The sequence below is a fragment of the Ambystoma mexicanum genome, chromosome 9 (assembly GCF_040938575.1).
Source record: "Ambystoma mexicanum isolate Mex_15411 chromosome 9, UKY_AmexF1_1, whole genome shotgun sequence".
In the NCBI taxonomy this organism is placed as follows: Eukaryota; Metazoa; Chordata; class Amphibia; order Caudata; family Ambystomatidae; genus Ambystoma; species Ambystoma mexicanum.
Window position 1 is genome coordinate 142,229,763 of NC_090931.1, and position 21,190 is coordinate 142,250,952.

The 21,190-nt window shown below is 44.9% G+C and overlaps 1 protein-coding gene across 1 annotated transcript in view; it reads right to left on the reverse strand.

Annotated features, from left to right (window-relative positions):
* The window catches only part of LOC138487766 (uncharacterized), a 263,072-nt gene that overhangs the window by 68,517 nt on the left and 173,365 nt on the right, over positions 1 to 21,190 (reverse strand). The gene's annotated exons all lie outside the window — the stretch shown is intronic.

Sequence of the window (21,190 nt, forward strand, 5' to 3'; positions counted from 1 at the left end):
ACCACAGCGGAATTACCGAGTGATGGGACCAACATCGCCCTACCACCACTTGTAATCCTGTGGCAAACCTATGGGGCCAAGTGGTGGTAATGGTAGCCAATTTTGGCAGTGTTTCAGCAGATTTACTGCCAAAATACCACCAAACTCGAAATAAGGCCTATACATTTTCATGAGGGAAGCCAGTGACTAATGGGCCTCATTACGGGTGCAGCGGGTTGCCGCTGTACCCATACATATTTACTGGTGCCTGACTTCCCGGTGCAACCGGGAGATTACAAGCCCAGAGGCCCGGAAAGTCAGGCGCCGGTAAAATGTAATTGGCCATTCCCATAGACTCTATGGGAGTGGGGACTCAGAAGCGCCGGCACCATTGCTAATGGTGCCAGTGCTTCCGTGACCGCTCTGCCTATCGTGGCCGCTGTGCCCGGCAGGGTCAGACCTGTCAGGCACGGCGGCTCTGGCAGGCAGACCTGTAATATGCCGGTCCGGAAACAAGGGTGCTGCTAAGCTTATCGGCACCCTTGTTTCCGGGAGGGTCATAATGAGGTCCATTGTGTCTGCTGAGAAGCTGTCTTTAATATGATTTTTAAAGCTCTGGGCATATGCACTCAGTCCTAGATTAGTTTGCATGTTAGATCATTAAACCACAGAAGCCCTCACAACCATAAGTTGCAACAGCATAGAAATAATAATAACATCTAATTCTAGTAGGCGTTAATTGAATTCCATATTAATGGTGATAACAAAAGAGGTTATCTCAGTCTCATGAGATCCACTCCCACGCATTTATGCTGCACCATCTGTTCAAGGCGTTGAATCCAGATTAGTACTTTTTTTTGGACGTTGAGAAACAAGATGTTGAGGGGTTTTTCCATTTCTAAGTGCAACAATTTTAGTAACTCCTCTGTGTCAAGGGACGAGGCCTCTGCTAGTCCTGAGGGTGCCCTAGCAGTTTGGTGAAGGCAGTCTTGGTCATTTAGTGAAGGATCTGTGCGTCAATCGCAGGACGGACACACTGTTCTTGGGGGTCGGCCGGATGTAGTTCAGGCACTGTTGCAAATGCTGAGGGTGTGTGGCAGATTTATTGGCTGCCTTTGCTGTCATCTGAGGGAAAGTGCAATGTTAGAGTGCAGTGAGGATTGCTCATGTCTTAATGCTTCAACTTCTGCCATCTCACCCTATCTTATTACACTGATTTGCTGAGAATAAAGGGCTGCAAAAGTGGAATAAACAGTTTACTGTTTCATGGCACAGCTTTGATAACTAAAGCATCGGTTGCAAACAGAAATACAGGGAAATGTGTGCCGTAAAGTGCAATTGAAGATACAGGGGCATTACTTAGCACAGCTCAATGGAAAAAAAGCATTGGCAAGCCGACAGTTTTGACTTCCGTATAGGTGTGAAATGGCGATATGGTATGTGTGTTTTTGAGAATAATAGGCAATCATGATTTGGATGTAATCAGGGGTGTGTGATGAAATCTCCTGAACCACTCTCTAGGTGGTGGGGCCAACATGGCGGCCAGCTTTCCCGGAGGATGGGCCAGGGGCTGTATTGAGGAGATTCCCTGGTCATTCCCAATCACAGTGCACAGTGGCATGGCACCAATTAGGGACAGGGGTGCATCTCTTACACCTGGGATGCGGAAACTGCATGGGATAGGGGAAGTCAGGCTCTCTCCCTGTCTGCAATGCCAAGAGTGTTTTGCTTCCACAAGATGGGATCTCAGTAGCTACTGTCCCCTTAAAGGAATTGATGAGCCACAGTTTAATAGGACCAGCAGCACATACGCAATCGCCTGCCCACATGCGGGTGTAGCAACCCCATCTAAATCTAAAGATGGGAAGCGAGGAACCAGAATTTGGAAGGGAAACTCAAGTGTCAGCCAGACGTCCTTCCCACAAGGCCTGCACAGTCAAGAACAAATAGACTAAGAAAGCCCACACCGGCGGGAGGGTTGTGACATGTCAAACAGACCGAGGACTACCCAAGAGGAGGAAGAAACCAGCCCCCTAGTTCCAGATCTGAAATGGAAGGCCCCCTAAGGGGTGGTTGGCGGTGCCCACCCTTGCACCCCTACAGCAGTGGTTTTAAGACACACCTGAGTTGACTTACCCCAGGGACAGACTGGAAGGCAGGACCAGGTTTATGGCAGGCAGCAAGATGACAAATTGAGATAAGGGACAACCCAATCCCAAATCGAATTATTTGTTTATTTATTTGGCATATTTATTGAGTGTATTCCTAGCTTTGAGAAGTAGCACAGCGCTTTACACAAATGGGTTACTTCGAAGAAAGGTAATCCATAAGGGGGACAGGCTACAGCAGTGCAGTATTACATTACAATTAAGCAACTGTGCAGAAATCTAGGGGTTAGGTAGAGGGGGCAGTGGGTCAGTGTGGGGTCTCTACAGTGCATGGGGAAAGTGATCCTAGAGGAGCAGGGTCTTGAGCTCCTTTGTGAATTGCCACATGGTTGGTGCAAATCTAATGTTGAATTGTGTGAGTTTACATAGCCTTGAGGTGTGGAACTAGAATGTCTCTACTGTTTTTTTCTCCTTTTTGTGTTTTTGCTGCTCTAATATGACCATGTCCTGGCTTCTTGTGGAGCATTGGCCGCCAGAGATGTTGACCTTATTTTCTGGATAGGAAGGATAATGCAAAGCGGGATGTTTGTAAATGATGCAGAACATCCTACATGAAGGTTGTAAATCATCCCAATGGGCGGAACCTTACAGCTAATCCCCATCCCATCTAACACAACTTTGTCACATTTCGCCAGAGAGGGTGGAAGGCAGGGTCAACCACAAATAAAATACCACGAGCTCAATAAGGCACCAACAGGTGTTTGGAGAAGGATCAGGAGACTGGAGAATGGAGAAAAGAGTGGTTTTTCAGAAGGCTGCAAGAGCCAGCAGCAGGCAGAAGTGGACTAAGAGAGAATGGAGAAGAGATCCAGAAGACTGAACTGCTCTGCAGCCTGAGTGCTGGAGGAGAGACACATAAGACCAAAGCTGAGGAAGAAAGAACACTAAAGCTACAGGTAAAAAGCAGCAGAGTATTAAGTCAGTAACAGTGACCTTATGGTGACCTGGCCACCATAAGGATAAAGAAGGGGGCAAGATACCATTGTGGTTTGGAGAAGATTATTAAAGAGAGTGGTGGTGTCACAAGGGATGAAAAAGGTGCAAGAAACTGTTGTGAATTAGTGAACATATTTGAGGAAAAGAACAGTCCCCAATACGCAGAAGAGAGGGATGGTAACTGTACCCAAAGTGGTGCGTAATTTATTGGGCATTTGTTAGGCGCCTATACCAAAGAATTGTGTTTCCAGGCGCCACAAGGCAAAGTGGGGAGGGAACAAGGGGAATGACTAACATTGGCAAGACAGTAAATATACAATCATGGTCCTACTAGGCCTTGTGACATTTGGATGTGCAAGTGCAGTGAAGAGAAGGGCAGGAGATAGGGATGGGTGGGGGGGACAATCACTGATTGGGGCCTGGGAGGGAAGTGCCAAGGGGAGCCAGGGGAGGGAGCTAAGTGCTAGGGCGGGCAAATCCCAAAGGTGGGATGCACAGCTGCCAGACAGGGGGCCTGCAGGGGGCAGTGCAGTGGGGGGATGGTGCTGGTGTCGACTGGGTAGAGAGCCTGGTATCCTGTGAGATTCATGAGGACCAGGCCACCGGTCTCAGCAGCAGTGGGGTGATTAGCAAGGAAGGGAAAGAGGGGACAAAGGTAGAGAAAATGATCAATGATGATCCCATAGAGGTATACTCTCTTGAGGAGCAAACTTTGGGGATCCCACAAGGTCAAGATAAAGAAGGAAAATAGAATAAAAGTGGGACGTTCCACTGACAATACCACTTGGCTCGGATTATCTGGGAGAAGACCCAAATACTGGAAAGGATGGAACACCAACATGGGGCTTGATGGAATATTAAAAACAGAAAGAAAAGAACAATAGAGCAGAACTCCCCTGCCCAAGAATGGATTGTGCAAGGGAGAAAAGAATCCATGAGGATTTAAAAACAGAAAAGACAGTTGAGAGAATCAGTTGAGAGAGAAAAGGAAAGGCGAGAAGCTTTCTCAGAGGGCAAAGAGTGAACAGGGTAGGGGGGCCGAGCTGCTCATGCAACGGGTAGCTCTGCCACCCCAGGACCGTGGCAGCTGTCAGCCGTCCCTGGGGCCAGACCAGATGGGCCCACAATATCCAGGGCCCAGGCAGTGTGCCAGGTGCTGCCTGGGTCAAAGTAGAACAGCCCAGCCCAGGCAGCGTGTGGGGGCCGGTCCAGGCTCGGTTGCCTGGCCATGGCCCTTGACGGAGACAAGACCTTCATGAAAGTCCTCTCGGGCTGTGCATTCCAGGTGGTGAAGAGAAGAGACGCCTACTCCACCCAGGAGGGTGGAGCATTAAAGAACAAGTCCCGGGTTGGCCTTGTCGGCCAACCAGGGTAAAGTGGAGGAGGGAGTCCCGGGCTGCTCCATTGAGTGGCTCGGGTGAAAGAAACCCCTGGGCTGCTCAGCAGAGTAGCCCAGGTAAAGGCCAGTGGCCCACCCTTTGTGTCTAGTGGTGCATTGCTGATGGGACAGGCCAGACCCCTACATGGTCATGAGTGGTGAAAGTGGTGGCATCCCTGTGAGAATGTAGATGCTGCCCGAAGATAAAATAGTGGCATGGGCTGCAGAGTGACAAGAGCGCCCACCACACTAACAGAGTTGCCTGAAGAGTTGAAAATGCCACAGGGTTTCATCGGTGATCACGGTGGGCCCCCCAGCCAACGAGGCCTACCCTGAAGATTAAACAAGGCCACAGGGTGCAGCTGTAACAACGGTGAGTCGCCCAGGACAATGAAAGAGTGCTGGGAGTGTGTTGATCATGGGTGGCCCCATGTGGTGGACGGGGCCACCCAGAAGAATGAACAGTGGGGCCAGGCCCCAGCCATCATTACCACCCGTCTCCACCAGAAACAGCCAGCATGAAACCAGCACCAGCCTGCATGAAACCATCCCTACAATGCAGCCCTGCACCAGCCTGCATGAAACCAATCCTGAAACAGGCAGGATGAAACCAGCCGTACAATGCAGCCCTGCACCAGCCTGCATGAAACCAATCCTGAAGTGGTCAGCTTGTCCATCAGCGTCACCACCAGAGACAGACTTTAAGGTACTGAAAGGGGATGACTGACTGCAGCAGTCTCCCCGTTGTGACATAGGGGGTCATTACGAGGTAGGAGGTAACCATGCACACCCTTACTGGGTACCGGGTTCCTTGAATGAGGAATTACTGGGCCATTCTGACCTTGGAGGGCCCGGTAATTCCTCATTCAAGGAAACCGGACCCGGTACATCCCCATTCAAGCCCCCGTAGGGCTGAATGGGAATGGGGAGCATGCTAACAACGGGCCCGTTAATAACGGGCCCGTTGTTAGCATGCTGGGCTGCTCGCGGGACCCGCTAAGGCCGCCTGGTGAAACCAGGCATCCTTAGCGGGTCCCACAAGCAGAATTCGTAATGAGGCGGTAAGGGGTTGACAGCTCTGGCACCTTTACCGCGCCGTTAACCCCTTACTGCCAGAGTCAGAATGACCCCCATAGTGCTTTATGTAGTATATAGGTTGTATGTCACTGTATATATGTATCTGCAGTTATATGAAAATATGTTTATTCATTAAATGTTAAGTAGGTTACATGTTAAGTAGGAAATATGTGTTTTTGATGGGAATGTTATGTAGCATTAAAGGTTAAGTAGGGGTAGGACGCTTAGGATAAGTAACAATTTTAAATAGTAAAAAAGGGAGCAGAGGTGAGGCACCCTAATGTGAGGTAGTGAGATAGTGTGGCAGCCTCGCTTGGGCCGCCTACCGAGATGGGACCGCCTACATAGGCATGTCTCTGGTCTCACACTTCATGTGGGTTGTACCAGAGTATAGGTAAGGGGCTTGTTGCGTAAGACTCGCCGTACGGGTTCCCGATACACCTCTAAGGAAGGGTGAGCTGATGTAGCAGTTTCCCATTTAGATAGGGCTCTCGCTAGGGAAACCAGGGTTAAAGGTATAGGTGTTTTCTATAAATAAAGAGGGGGTCACCATTGGGATCCTATACAATTCACCTTTGTGTATGTGTCAATTAGTTCTTTAAGAACTCAGGGTGTAGCCCCACTCCTATTAACAAATGTGTATTTAGAAGTTGCAGCGACCCTCTCTACCCAGCAGGATGGGGAATGGGGGTTTCCATGGGAACTTTCCCTGACATAGGCCAGGAATGGATGGTCCCTGGCTTGAGTTAGAGCCGGGAAACAGTGGCTACAACTAACCTGTTTATTATTTGGCAAGAACACTGTAAAGGTTCCCAAATAAAGCACCAAGGACGAGAATGCTCATACTTTTTGCATATACTTGCATAATAGCCTGGCAGTTAAGGGGTTAAATGTATGCTCAAGTGTGTCCTGCGTTTTGATTACTGTCAAAAACCTGAAAAGTGTTGTATATATCAATAGGTTTTGCAGTTCTCCGTGGTATACAGAGTGTACATATGTTATATTACAATAATAGCATAACCTTAGAAATACTGTTAGTGTGTTTATTATCCCCACCTGCGTGTGCAGAGAAATTCCCCCAATTTCAAGTTAGGTAGGAGGTGTTCATATCATCCAAGGCTTTACCACTCAATGGGTCTCATTCTAACCCTGCCGGTATCCTGGTGGTAAACCGTCAGGATACCGTCAAATGTTATTACCATTTCCGGCACCACCATTGCCGCTGGATTACGAGTGCCAGAGTCACTGGGCTTCATTACACGGTAGGCGGAGAACCATGGTGCTATTAGCGCCATGGTTCATGCCGGTAAAATACCGGCACCGCCTTGGTGGAAAGGGGAATTACCGCCCCATTCCAAGGTTGGCACGGCGGTAATTCCCCCTTCCACCATTGCCCTTCCCCAATCCCATTTTTGCCCCATAGGGCATAATGGGAATGGGGAAGGCACTAATTACGGTACCGCAAATTGCGGTACCATAATTAGCTCCCTGGGTCCCTTTGCGGGTTGGTTTTTAATGCCTGCAAAAAGCAGGCGTTAAATACCCCAACCCGCAAAGGGACCTTGTAGTAAGGCGGTAAGGATTTACCGGTACCGGTAAAATACCAGTACCGGTAAACCCTTACTGCCTACCGTGTAATGAGGCCCACTGTGTTAATCCCCATTAATGTAGTCCCATTGGACACCATGAGGGGATTTGCCGTCATTATCGGCACTGGCAATACCGGTGACGGTATTGACAGCTTTTTTTGCCAGTAGGGCACCTGCCTTACCTCCAGCTTTTAGCTGGAGGCAAGTCAGGTGCCCCACTGGCAAACACATTGTTGGCTGGTCCAGTAAAATGTTGGTATCCATGAATACCGGCACTTTAATGCCAGGCCGGCTTGAAAGGAGGATGAGCGAGTGGTTCCCAATGGAATCTGAACCTGTGGCATGCTGGACACACATTCCGGCAGCAGGTACTCAAAGGCAAACAATATGCTGGACTATTTCAATCTGGTTCCCATGCACTTGCAACATTAAAGGCTCAAGAGTGCCCCCAAAACGAAATTAGTGAAGCTAAAAGTACCACACTCACCAGGAATAGATCAGGATGACACAAAAAGTCAGCAGATATGCTGCAGTCCCCATTCAAAAGGGAAAGAAGGAGGCTGCCAAAAGAATAATCTTCCCTTACACAGTAGATACACAGAGGAGGAAGGTTTCCAAAGAACCCGAAAACCAATACCAGCAGGCTCTGTCCCTCAATGAGAGGAGCAAGGATAACAGACCATACAGCTGTGGGCAAAAACCCACAATCAGAGGTTCTCATGGACCCTGAGAACATGGCGGAGAGCCTATCATAGATGAGCATTCCTAGATTATATTCAGTCTTTCCAACTTCGACTTAAATAACCATTAAAAAACCACTTGATCTGCTGGACCACAAAAGGTTAGTGAATTTGTTAGCAGTCACGGCCACTGCTCAGGGAATGTGACCAAGTGGACGGGCACCTTTCTTTGTGGCACGAAATCTCGAGTTTGCCGGGGAGCTGCTGCATCAGACTCAACAAGATCTTATACGTGGTCCCACAAGGTGCTTGCTTGTCCCTGCATTGTTCAACATTTCTATTAATTCTTTGTGTGTTGAAATGGAGAAGCTCAGCCCAAAGTTCACGAACTACGCCGATGATTTCCAGTTGACCATGGAGCTCTTAGCTAACCACAAAATAGATCAGGGAAGGCTGAATCAAGTATACTCAATCGTTAAAGACTGCATGTCAACAAACTGGCTGTGCTTAAACTCTTCTAAAACCAAGCTGTTGGTCTATGGGTCAAAACATGCAAGGGAATTTTTGAGTCACAAATAGAAAAGCTTTGAGACCGAGGGATGTAGCATTTCTGTCCAGAACAAGGTAAAAACACTTGTCAATTACATGGAAGTATCGCTAAATGTGGCGGCCCAGGTAAATTATGTAGTCAAGAATTCCCATTATTACTTGAAGGTTTTGAGGCAGATCAGCCCTTTAATCACTCAAAAGAACTGTAAGAAGCTAGTTCGAGTGATCGTTCTCCCTAGACTCGATTAATGTAACTTCCTTTTTGGTGGGGCAAGTAGGAATATGTAGGAATACTGCAGAGGATTCAGAACGATGCAGTACATGTGGTCTGCAATATTTCAAGGAGAGAGCCGATATCGAGGGCTCAGAGAGAGCTACATTGGCTCCCCATCACAGCAATTCAAGATTCTTACCATGGACCATAGTTGTCTGTTTGGAAATGCCGCCTCATATTTGAAGGAAAGATTGGAAATGTATAAACCTAGTCTCAATTTACAGTCTTGTAATGCCCATGGTCTCATCATACCATGGTTTAAGAGAGTCAGAGGGAACGGTCGTTGCTTTTCTGTGCTGATTGCGCAGGCATGGTACAAGCTTCCTAGCAATCTGCGAAAGGAAAAGGACAATCTCGCCTTCAGGAAAGGCTTGAGAACCCTTCTATTCACTTAGAACTAACCAGATCTCTTTCTCTCTTGTCTTGTCATTAATTACGTCCTCTGTGTGTGCCTGTAAGCTCCCCTGATCCCCAAGGGCTTTGGCGATCAATAAATAAACATAACCTAACATTGATGTCCTGGGGATTGTCACCCCCCCTCCCATTTAAATTCAATATCAGTTCTAGAGGAAATTAGAATAGTTCATATTTTGAGAGCTAGTGTTTTAAGTGTCCTTTCCGACTAGAGAGAATTTAGAAGAGACAAGTTTTACCAATTAAAATCCTAAATCTGAATTCCTTCGATAGCCCAAATGAGGTTTCAAGTGGTTTCAGCGTTTGAAAAATGAATACTACAGGGATTAGAAAAGAACCATGAAAGAAATCTATATCAACCCAACAATGTGGCAGCCACGGACAAGAATGCCCTCTTCGATCCTTAAAAACATCCTCAACCAATCTCGGAACGGCAAGACAAGGGGGCAGCTTCATTTTAAGGAATATGATGAGGTCATAACACTGAACATCATCACTGCCGGATAGTGGGCCCGATTCAAGAAACAAGGTCCTGAGAGAGGACATAATAAGCAGGAAGGAATGTCTCTTTCATAATAAAAATTATCCAAAACAAACTTGCTTCTATGTCTTGCCAAAAGGTTTATAAAAACAAACGGGCTAGGACACCCCTTAGTTTATGGATGTGGATCTAGTCTAGAACCTGTATCCAAGTATGTGGATGTCTTCCTACAACCCCCGGCTAGCAAAACCCAGGCATTTAATCAAGTGACAGGGATTTCATTATAGTTGTAAAAGCAATGCCTTTTTGGTAAAATCGTAACGATCAAGCTAACTCTGAATGTGGTGGCCCTGTACAGCAGCGTCCTGTATTGCGGTTATTGCCCTTAACAAGAGGGATGCCAAGTCCCCACAAACTTACTGGTGGACATGCTTGGCACTGTATTAGAGCCAAATCGTTCCCTGTAGATGAGCCACTTCTAACTGCCCAAGGCATGAACCACAATGGGCACGGTTTTAATGCCCAGCGTGACATTGTTTGCGTGACATGTATTTGTGCCACCATTCCATACTATCAAGGTCTGGATAAATGGATGCTATTTTTGTCATTTTTAGATAAAGAGTTAGCTTACATACTTTCTATATTGGGTGAACCATCTGGACTCAAACCTGAAACTCATGATGATGTCAGATAAGGAAGAAATTGCCTTTTTGGATATAATCCTGTTTGATAACGCACGTTTCTTGGCATGGAAACGCAATCTTGAAGGACATATGTTATACAATATATATATTTATGTTCAGTGAAAAAATGTTGTTAAAGGGACTTTATGGTTACAAGTAAAATCGAAAAATAGAACAAGAAATTCACCAGTTATGGTAAGCTAAGCAACCATAACTGGCAACACCACCGTGCACTGCTAAGACTAACACCCAGGACATCAAAGATGACATCAAAGATGTCATTGATGACATTACTGATTGCATCACATATCAAATTAATTCTGATGAAATGTCTCTACAAGTGGTTGTGTTTACAATGTTGGTAGCAACACATCAGGGAGGATCAGGAGTGCCCTCATGAAGTACTTAATGTATTCAAAAAAATATATATTGGAGAGCTCTTGTTAATAAAACAACCTAATAATACATACACATAGGCAATGGGTGCAGCACAAAAGAACAGAATTTTTTTAGCAATTTTTATTAGGCTTTGTAATGGATAAATACAGGATATAATCATCAACAATTAACCATTATAATACTTGCTAACCAATAGTGCAAGATACAAATTTAAGTTGAGTTAACAATTAAAAGTTACAATGTAGTGTATCAAGGTTAGAATAAATGTAGAGATGCACTAAAGGTGCTTTGCAAAACTCTAACGTCAGAATTTATTGAGGCAATATATGAGAAATATATATCTGAAAGGACTGCAAAAACACAAAAGAAGAACAAAACAGACAGGACAATACAAGACACACGAGAAGGAAGAACAGACAAAGCAAACTGAGGCAACAACTTAAAAGGACACTACTGAGGAGGCATTAAGATATTCGATCAGTGGACTCCACTTTTGATTATATTTACATACGTCAATTAGAGAATCTAATTATTGGATCGCATGATTACTCTGATTATACTACTATTTCCTCTCCCAGGTTATTTCACCTACTTGTCTTCATTGGTTTTCATCCAATATCTTCTAACTGGAAAGAACAGTATTTTAAATCTGGTAATATTGGTCAGTAAAATAATGAATGCAAGGCTATTGAAATCTTGACTAATGTAAAACTTGGAATTAATAGCTAAGAATACAAGACTTACTACACAATTGTGTTGGTACAAACAATACATATGAAGAGCCACAATGATTAGGAATCTGAGGCACATACAGGGAAACTCCAGTAACGTGGAAAGAAAGAACATCACTCGAAAATGGCAATAAGATTAGAGTTTATTGTCATGTATACAAATGAATTGTGGGTTTGGGGCATGCTCATTTCCCCATGTATGCGTACCATAGGCTGAGACCATAGCCTAAAGAAAGTATAACAACAACCTAGGAGAAGGTTAATGTCTAGATATAAAGCACCTTTTCAATTATAACATTCGTACTGTCACTGAAGAAAAACAACTAGCCTAGACATGCCAGTGAACAAAAACAAGCGGCCCACATATGTCATGTAATCAGTGATGCCCTCTTTGATGTCCTGGGTGATAGTCTTAGAAGTGCATGGTGATGGCGCGAGTTATGATTGCTTAGCTTAACATAACTGGCAAATTTCTGTGGGTTTTCTATTTTACTTGTAACCAAAACGTCCTTTCACAATTTCATAGGTTTTTACCAGTGCACCCTAATTTGCTACAACTTCCTAATATCATACTCACTCCTGATATGGCAGCATTTACGGCCAATCTAGGAAGTTTCAACTGAAAACTGTCTCATTCCCCACCTCCTAGCAACATTCTTAAAACGTACATCAACTTTCGACACTGTTTTTCTGTTAGTCGACGTTCACAAACATATGACGTCATCACGGACTTCGCGAAAAGCTGTCACGTGACCGTAGGCATGCTCGCCATTATGACATGCTCGTGAACAGGTCTGTGCTTCGCAGACCTTTTGAAACTGCATTTTCAGCCGATCTAGGAAGTTTTAAGCTGAAAGCTCACCCTTCTAAAGCTACTAGACTTATTCTTACTCATTTTCTATCTGCAATCCAGGAGAGAGCACCTGCTTGGAAGAGCATTAGCACACCTGCTATTTAACTTAAAAAATGGCATCAGCCATGCCCATCCCTCCCCAGGCGCCACCAACACCACCACCACCAGTTGGAGAGCCTGGACAAGGGAAAAGTTGCAATTATGCATCGGAGGATCAAGAGGACCAGGACGCTGACAGAGCAAATGCCTACCTCCAGCACCCAGAGAGAATCATGGGTGTAGCGGTTCTTTACGACCGTATGAGGGGTACCAAAGGCTCGGGCTACCCATGTTGAATGCATTGAGTGTGGAATCATGCTCAATCGCGGATAAACCATGCAGTACTGTTTTTTACCACCTCCATGTGCCGCCACATGCGTCCACACCACCCAGGTGCTCTGAGTACGTTGTTTCTTTCTCAGGAAGTAGTATGAAGTCTTCCTCTACGTCATCGTGCTCAACCACTACTGCCACCAAACAGGCTACTCTTGTGGGGCAGAAGATCCCACCAGCTACATTGCAAGCCATAAAAGAGGCTGTTGATCCACATCTTTCCAAGGCAACACAACACTCTGCAGGGGAGAGCAGTTTTAAAGTGCTTTTGAGGCTGTAATCAAGGAGCATGAGAAACACTGCCCCATACCTTAGATTTAAGGCATGCCCAACATCTTCCCCTGTCCACCTGCCCCTTCGTATCTGTGGTTGTGCCCCTGCCCCCATTTCCCTCCCATACCTTACTTCCTGGCATCTCCTGCAAAACAAATACTAAATCAAAAAACACCAACAAAAAATGTTCCTTTTGGAGCCACCTTTCACAGTTAAAAAATAGAACAAAAAAATAATAATCCTATAGATTCCATCTGCTTTACATTTTTCAATAAAGTAGTTAGACGCAATAAGATTCTCCTACATTTCCATAAGAATTTTGGTTTATGCTAATGGAAGTAATGGACAATAGTATACTAGAGAAAAAGAAAAAAGGACAGAACAATGTTCTGTCACAAATACTTTTCTCTAGCATACAATAAGTAGCACAATCCATGGACCTTTATTTCTATCCGCAGTCTCTGCAGTCCCCTTTCCAGACCAGGCATCATTAAAAGACCCAGATGGCACGTGCACACCATTGCACAGGACAACCCTTCTACACGTTTTACTTTTATGTTTGAACACTCACTCAATGCCTACTTTCAAACAGTCACAGATCCATCCACCAATCACTTCCAAAAACTCTACATGTAACGCTATCAGTATGTTAAACTTTCACACACCAGCTGCCACTTAACAATGTTCTAGACATCTTTTGCATCTGCATTTCCCTTACATAAATTGTACACAATGCTGCTATAAACGCACATATGCATTGTACGGCGAGAGAAGTGCATGAATGGAAGGGGGAGTAGGGATGGGCAAGTGCTGATGGGAGCCTGGAAGGAAAGTGCCAAGGGACGCCAAGGTGTGAGGCCACTGGCTAGGTGCTGGGGAAGAGGAGTCCCAAGGGTGGGGTGCACAGCCACCAGGCGGTAGGCCCACAAGGGTAATGCTGAAGGAGGCATAGGGTACTGGTGTTGACTAGGTATAGGGCGTGGAACCTCTGATGTTCATGTGTGACCAGGCCACCAGTCTCAGTGGCAGTGGAATGAGTTAGCAGGGAAGGGAGAGGGGGAAAGAAGAAGAGAAAATCAAAGTTTTAAGAAATGTGAAGTCTGAGAGGTACAGGGAGACGGATCCTAAGAGAGGAAATAGCCGAAGAGAGAGACCTGCCTCCTGCTCTCTATTTGGAGAAGTATTTGACAAGCAGAGAATTGGAGTTAGAGGATGGGAGGGCTCTAGCAGGGGAGCAATTTGAGAGAGAAAGTTGGAGATAGCGTGGTCCCAGGCCCCATAAAGCCTAGTTGATGATACAGAGGGTCTTCAATTCCATCCTTGAAGCCACCAGGTGCCAGTGAAGAGATATTAGGGGTCCAGAGATACGATCCTTGGGCGTGAGGCCAAGGATAAGTCTTGCAGCCCTATTCTGGATTAGCTGAAGGGGGTGTAGGACGACAGGGGGAGGTTGAAGAAGAGACTGTTACAGTAGTCCAGTCTAGAGAGGACCAGAGCTCTAGAGACACTGAGCTTCTGGGGGAAGGTGATGAAAGGTAGAATGCCTATAAGGAGGTGGAGCTGAAGGTGGGCCTTCTTGACAAGATCCAAGATATAAGGAGTGAAGGAGACAGAGGAGTCAAAGATGACCCCAAAGTTTTTGGCCTCACAGGCTGGTGAGGATAAAGGGCCCAAGGAGGGCAGCCAGAGGGTAGGAGGGAAACAGGGCACAGGTTTCCCAATAAGAAGGATCTCTGTCTTACTTGAATTGGGACAGATATCGTTAGCCATACACAATGCCTGGATGGCAGTTAGACAATAGGGGATGAAAGATGGAGAGGAGAAGGTAGAAGAGGGAAGTTTCAAGGAAAGCTGTGGGTCACCAGCATAACACTGGAAATGACAGAAGGAGACAAGGTGAGCCAGAAGGACGAAATATTGAAGAGCCACAGCGACAGGATCGAACCCTGGGGGACTCTACAGGTAGAGATTGAGGTGGTGGGGGAGAACGGCCCAGTTGCAGCTCAGAAGGGCAGTTAGTGAGTGGTGGAGGAGAAACAGTCCAGTTGCAGCTGGGAAGAGCAGTTAGTGAAGAAACAGGTCAGCCAGTCCAGTACCTGGTCCGTGATGCCAAAGGTTATCATGTAGCTGTTCAGTGAGGATAGAATGGTTGACCGTGTAAAAGGCGGAGGAGAGATCGAAGATCACTATCCTCAATTGTACTATGTTCATAAATACCATATACACTTCAATTATATAATTACACCATATTACAAACACAGAATACTGCCCCTATAGTACCTATAATATCTATACACATATTACTCTAGTGTATGTGGCCAGTGACCAAACTACTACAATAGAATTAAACCATATAACAAGTATGCAGAATAAACCTTCAAACAACAAGACTCACCCAGACCCCCGCCCCACAATCCCAATAACGTGCGCGGACAGAACAATTAACAGCAGCACCTATACAGCCTTTTTTCAACTATAAAAATAGCTCTATAACAAATTGTGTCCACTCCCCCACCTTTCCAGGCCCTCTTTCGTCCACAAAATAACCCAAAATATATTTTCCAGACTTCTTTTCCTAATGGCACTGTCCGCTGACAAAGGCTGTGATCCACCCATGCAATATGGTGATTGTTTCTAAAATTGTGATGCACCACATGTTTTCAAACTTCCAATCAGCATGTGCCTCTTTGCAAAGTTCAGTGATCCTTCGTCGAACGGCACCAAAGTTATAAACTGCCCAAAAAGTACTCTTTCTATAAGTTAAGCAACTTAACCAATGATATTATTACCATTCATTATATAAACATTTCTCATAAGCAAATATCACCATTTCTTATTTTGACAGAAATGGCAAAAACACTTGAGTGGCTAGAAGAAAGCTTTCCCAAAGAAGAAATGAGTGAAGATGATATCTCAAATAGTAAACAATACATCTTTCAATATAAACAAATAATGTAATTTATTGAGAGCTCATCGAAGTAATAATGTGCCTCATTATAACTCAGGCGGTCCAGAAATAACGGTGGCGGTAAACCCGCCGCCACCCTTGTTTCCGGACCGCCTGATCCCGACTCCTGCAGGCGGGAGGTGATGTTCCCGCCAGGTCTGACCTGGCGGGTTTAACACCGCCCGCCTGCAGGCGGACGAGGAAACACCAGCAGCATTACGAGATGCTGCTGGTGTTTCCATGTTCCCCTATAGGACTCAATGGGAATGGGGATTAACACCATTCCGCCTCCGTGATTCCCGGAAAACCGGGGTTGCAATGCCCCGGTATTTCCGGGAATCACGGAGGCGGAATGGTAATACGAGTCCGGCGGTAACCAGGCGGTTTTACCGCCTGGTTACCGCCGGACTCGTAATGAGGCCCAATGTCTTCTTTTCTTATAGTACATAGTTTACATGAAGAAACTACACCACAGATTAATTATGCAGAATCCCAACAATCGGAAATACAATCCCAAACCCCAACTGTACAGAATGGAATAATGATCTTGCCTTCAAAATTGGATGAACTTAGCAATCACTTTAAAGAACTTTTAAATTATGTTAAAAATTATTTTATTAGAAAAGTTGATTATCACTGTCCAGCTTGCACCTGTCCTCCTTACCCCCAGCAATCACCCCAATCAATTTCACAAAACATAAATCAAAGACGGTTTAATGAAACTTCGCTCCTTCCCTACCCAGATGATGACTTGATTAAAATTCCAAACTCACCCATGTATGTACCCCATTCCGAAACCCCATCCATTTCATAGATATATATTTGTTGTACTATAATTATCTTGCATATCACTCTATGTTATTTTTTTATTTTTATTTTAAACCCCAATTAATTGTCTGTGGACTATACAACTGTACATGGTGTCGGTTCACCAAACGGCCATCTGCGAACATTACACTGTGTTCGAGCATGTGCGGTCTCGCATGATGCACTTTTAATTAGTCTACAGAAAACGTGCCCGTTTGCGGACATTCCTGCGCATGCACCCAGCATCTCCCACCTGCCGATGTCCGTGGATATGAGCCGACGTCGCGGAAACTCCACGGACATCATCATGTGACATGCCCGTGCAGCATGCTGAAGTGTCTGTAGACAGTGTCCGTGACTGTGGACGGTTTGAAACTGCATTTCCGGCCAATCTATGATGTTTCAAGGTGAAAATGTATCCTTCCAGAGGTCCTAGACCTATTCTTAAATGATCTGTCAACTTTTTACAACTTTTCAAGGCCTATGTTCCACTCGATAGTCCACAGACAGTCGCAGACTCTGCGGACGGTTCCTCTTAAGGGACTCACCCATTACGTTTAGTCATTCTCAATCTGGCAGACCAGGAGAGAGCATTTTTTGAGAGCTACTTCCAGGAGACTTCCAGGAGTTTAAGAATGGCCTCTGTCATGGCCATCCCACCTTCCCAGGGGCCATCACCACCATCCCTGCCACATGGAGGGCCTAGACAGCGGAACAGACGTGATGATGCAGAGGAAGATGATGAGGACCAGGAAGATGAGGTAGAGGAAGTTCCTACCTCTAGCACCCAGAGAGAGTCATTGGTGTGGCGGTCCTTTAAGAACGCTCGGGCTTCAATGGTTGAATGCATTGAGTGCAAGGTCATACTCAGTCATGGACAACCTGGGCAGTTCTCTTTTGGGGCCACCTCCATCGGACGCCACACTCGCTCCAACCACCCTGGTGCTCGGAGAAAGTGTATTCCTTTCTCAGGGAGAAATAGGCTGTTTTCCACTACCTCATCTTTCTCAACCGCTCCTGCCACCACACAGGGTGCTCCTGTGGAACTGATGATCCGACCTTCTGCCTCGCAGGCTATACAGATGCTGCTGACCCTTACCTTTTGATGGTCACAATACTCTGTACTGCGACACCGCTCTGCGGGGGGGAGCAGTTGGATGTTTTCAAGGCCACGGTCAAGGAGAATGAGAAACAATGCCACCTACCTTAGATTTAAGGCAGCCCAACATCTTCCCCTGTCCACCTGCCCCTCCGTATCTGTGGTTGTTGCCACTTCCCTCCCCCACCTTGCCTCCTCGCCTGACCTACAAAAAAAAAATCCCCAAAAAATATAAAAGCCAGAAAGACAAAACATTTTTAACAAAAAACAAACAAAAAAGTGTTCCTTTGGGAGCCAACTTTCATAGTTAAAAAAATAGAACTAAAAATAAAAATCAAAGGACCTTTTGCAGGCTACATAGTCCACAGACAATACTGTAGTCCGTGGACATGTGGAAAATTCCAGGAATGGGGTGGGGGAATTAAAATCAATTCACTTGTTTTTCGTTCAACAATTGTGGCTCTTAAAAGAAACATTTTTTTAAAAAAATGTGGGGTTTTATATGCTGAACTAACAAATGTTCTTCTGAACTTTCTAACTTTCACAAAAACTGCTTCTAATTTTGTTTCTGTTTTTATTTTACTAGAACTACTAAAAAAATACAATATATTTCATGAATTAACAAAAATTGTTTATGTACAGTTTGGATATTCAAAAGAAAAATCTGATTTCCTACATCAGTCAAATGCACTCCATCTCTACTTGAAAAATATTTACGTCGCCCATCTTAATATTTTCATTGTCAAAAGTTGCCATTCCTAAAGCATATTTAAAAAAATATATAAACACCTGCTATCTAGCTTCTTCCATTTGAGGACAAAACAAGTTTGGGTGTCTCCATATCTGTCTTTGATAGATTTCAGAAAAAATAATCTTCGAGGCTGGAAACAGTTCCATTAGACTTCTGTAAATACCCTTCACGGGGAAATGCAAAAATCCTGCAATTACATAGCCCAAATTGCTGCCTCCACAATGCACAATAATAATATATGGATGTTTAAAGTGTGCCATGCTCTCACAGAATGGTAATCAGGTTACCCAGTTTAAGCAACAATCTGCATACCACAAAACTTCCACTTCATCCAATCCAATCTTAGCAGAGATGCCACGAGATTCATTATAAACCTTTCATGAATGGATACAAGAATCTCCCACCATCCACACACTCTGTGTCTTCATAGCCATTGTCATGGCCATCTTCACTGCACTCAATAAAGAAAACACTTGCTACACTGTACTCCTGTACACTTCACCTCCTCCTCATGGCCCACAAAACCTGACTGGCTAGTCCCCCAATGTCCTCTTTCCATGACAGACATCCTTAAAAGACTTGATTGGCACATGCGGGTCCACGGACACCACGGTAGTCCGCAGACACAGTCACACAGGGCAGCCCTTCTACCTATATTGGCCACAACCACCATAATAGAATTAAACCATATAACAAATATGTAAAATACACCTTCAAAACACAAGACTCACTTCCAATATAGTCCGCAAACAGTCAAAATGGCCGCGGACTCAGCAGCACCTGCAACGCTTTTATTCACCTATAAAAACAGCTCCCTATCAACTTTTTTGTACTGCCCGACCCTTTCCATGCCCTCTTTCGGTCACCAAATAACCCCAAATGTGTTTCCAGACTTTTTGCTCACCATGTTTTCCGCGGACAACTGCGGCTGTCTGCAGATCCAATATGGTGGCCCTTTAAAAAAATATGACGCATCTCACATTTTTCAGCATCCAATCACTGTGTGTGTCATTGATGTCCGCGGACACCAAGCCATTGGTCCAGAGGTGTCCGCGGACTCCGAATCAGGAAGTGAGTCTACATACCGGACCCAGATACCATTAATATTGTTTGACCTAATTTTTGGCCATTTTTTAAAATAACATCTGGATGGATTTACAACAAATTTGCAAAAGAATGCTTTTGGGACCAACCCGCCACACCTTGTGCAAATTTAGTGAAAATCTGTCCAGCGTTTTGGGCTGTAGACAAGAGCAACATTCTTTTTCCATTGTGTCTATGAGGATTTCAAAAATGTTGGGATCCCCCCTATAACTTTGCCCCCACTGGACAAAACCACACAAAACTTCCCAAAATGATTACAAGTGGACCATGTACTTCTTTTTGCTATGTTAGTTGAGGATCCGTCTGGGGGACGGGGTGGGCAAAGATATAAACCGTTCAAAAAGTGCTCTATGAGTTGAAGAACTTAACCATAACTACACGGCTGCTACCGCAGACCATGTAATATTACTCCTCACCATCAGAGTCAACATTCACAGGCACAGAACGGCAATATGCAGCATTGCCAATTTTCGCACCAACAATACAACCATACCAATAATATTTATCAAGCCAGATCCATAGAAATCAGAGGGATCCCCAACCAGAGTAGTTCAGAGGGAGGCCAAGAGAGCTTGGTACGTGAACAGATCAGATCTACTTACTGTGTCTCACAGAAAGAATGACATTGATGTCCCCATTGTACTTTCAGATATATTTTTCAAACATGCTAAGGCAATGAAGAATTGAGAATTGTCACGGTGGTCAATGAGGATGCGCGCCGATCGGAAAGCATGGGAGAGGTGAGTGAACACCTCTGCACAATGCATTTTTGTTTCATGTACATTTAAGCTGGAGGCAGCGGTGGGGGTTGTAGCTGGTGACCTGCTCTGCCAGGCTTGATCTCCAGATGCAGCTGTAAGTCCTAGGCCTGGGAGAACCATGGTGGGTCTTTCGTTGTTTGGACTGAGATTGTGAATATGTCATGGAATCATTAGGAACTCACTCACAGAGAATAGCTAGGTAGTACAAGGTAATGCTTGATCTATCCAGTTCGAAAAAATGAAATCACCACCACTGCAGGTACATTATTGGGAGCCGTTTATGGGGTTATTGCCCCACGCCCCTTAAATGTCATGATACTTGTAATGAACAGCCAAAAAGTGTGTTAGTATGTTGACAGCAGGTGGTTTGTGTGCTAAGATTTTGTCAGAACATAACAGAACATCTATCAAGGACTTTAAAAAAATAGTACACAATCTTGCACAGGTGTTCACTATCAAGTATTCATTAAACACAACCGCATCCTAAAGCACAGCAGCGGTTGGTGAGGGACGATGCTATTCCTGAATGGATGTAGGCCACTTCTACAACACTAGATGTGGCTAATATACAAAAAGTTCACTATGCCTGTATTTTCAATAGTTACACCGGAGGCATCACATTTGTTTTGTGCTTTTGGAGCTAATTCACCAAGTAATTATCCCTTTGCGAGAAAATCTTTTTTTTTTTTATCACTTTATCATTTAGGAAATAAATCATACAAAAGAAAGGTGACATGTACATATCCATTACATCGGAGGTATGTATTCCAATTACAAAATACGTATAATAACTGAATAACCTATCCTAACATAACAAAAATCCACAAATTCAAAACCTTAATACACTACTACAAATCCCCATCTTACAGTAGTATTCAACATCCA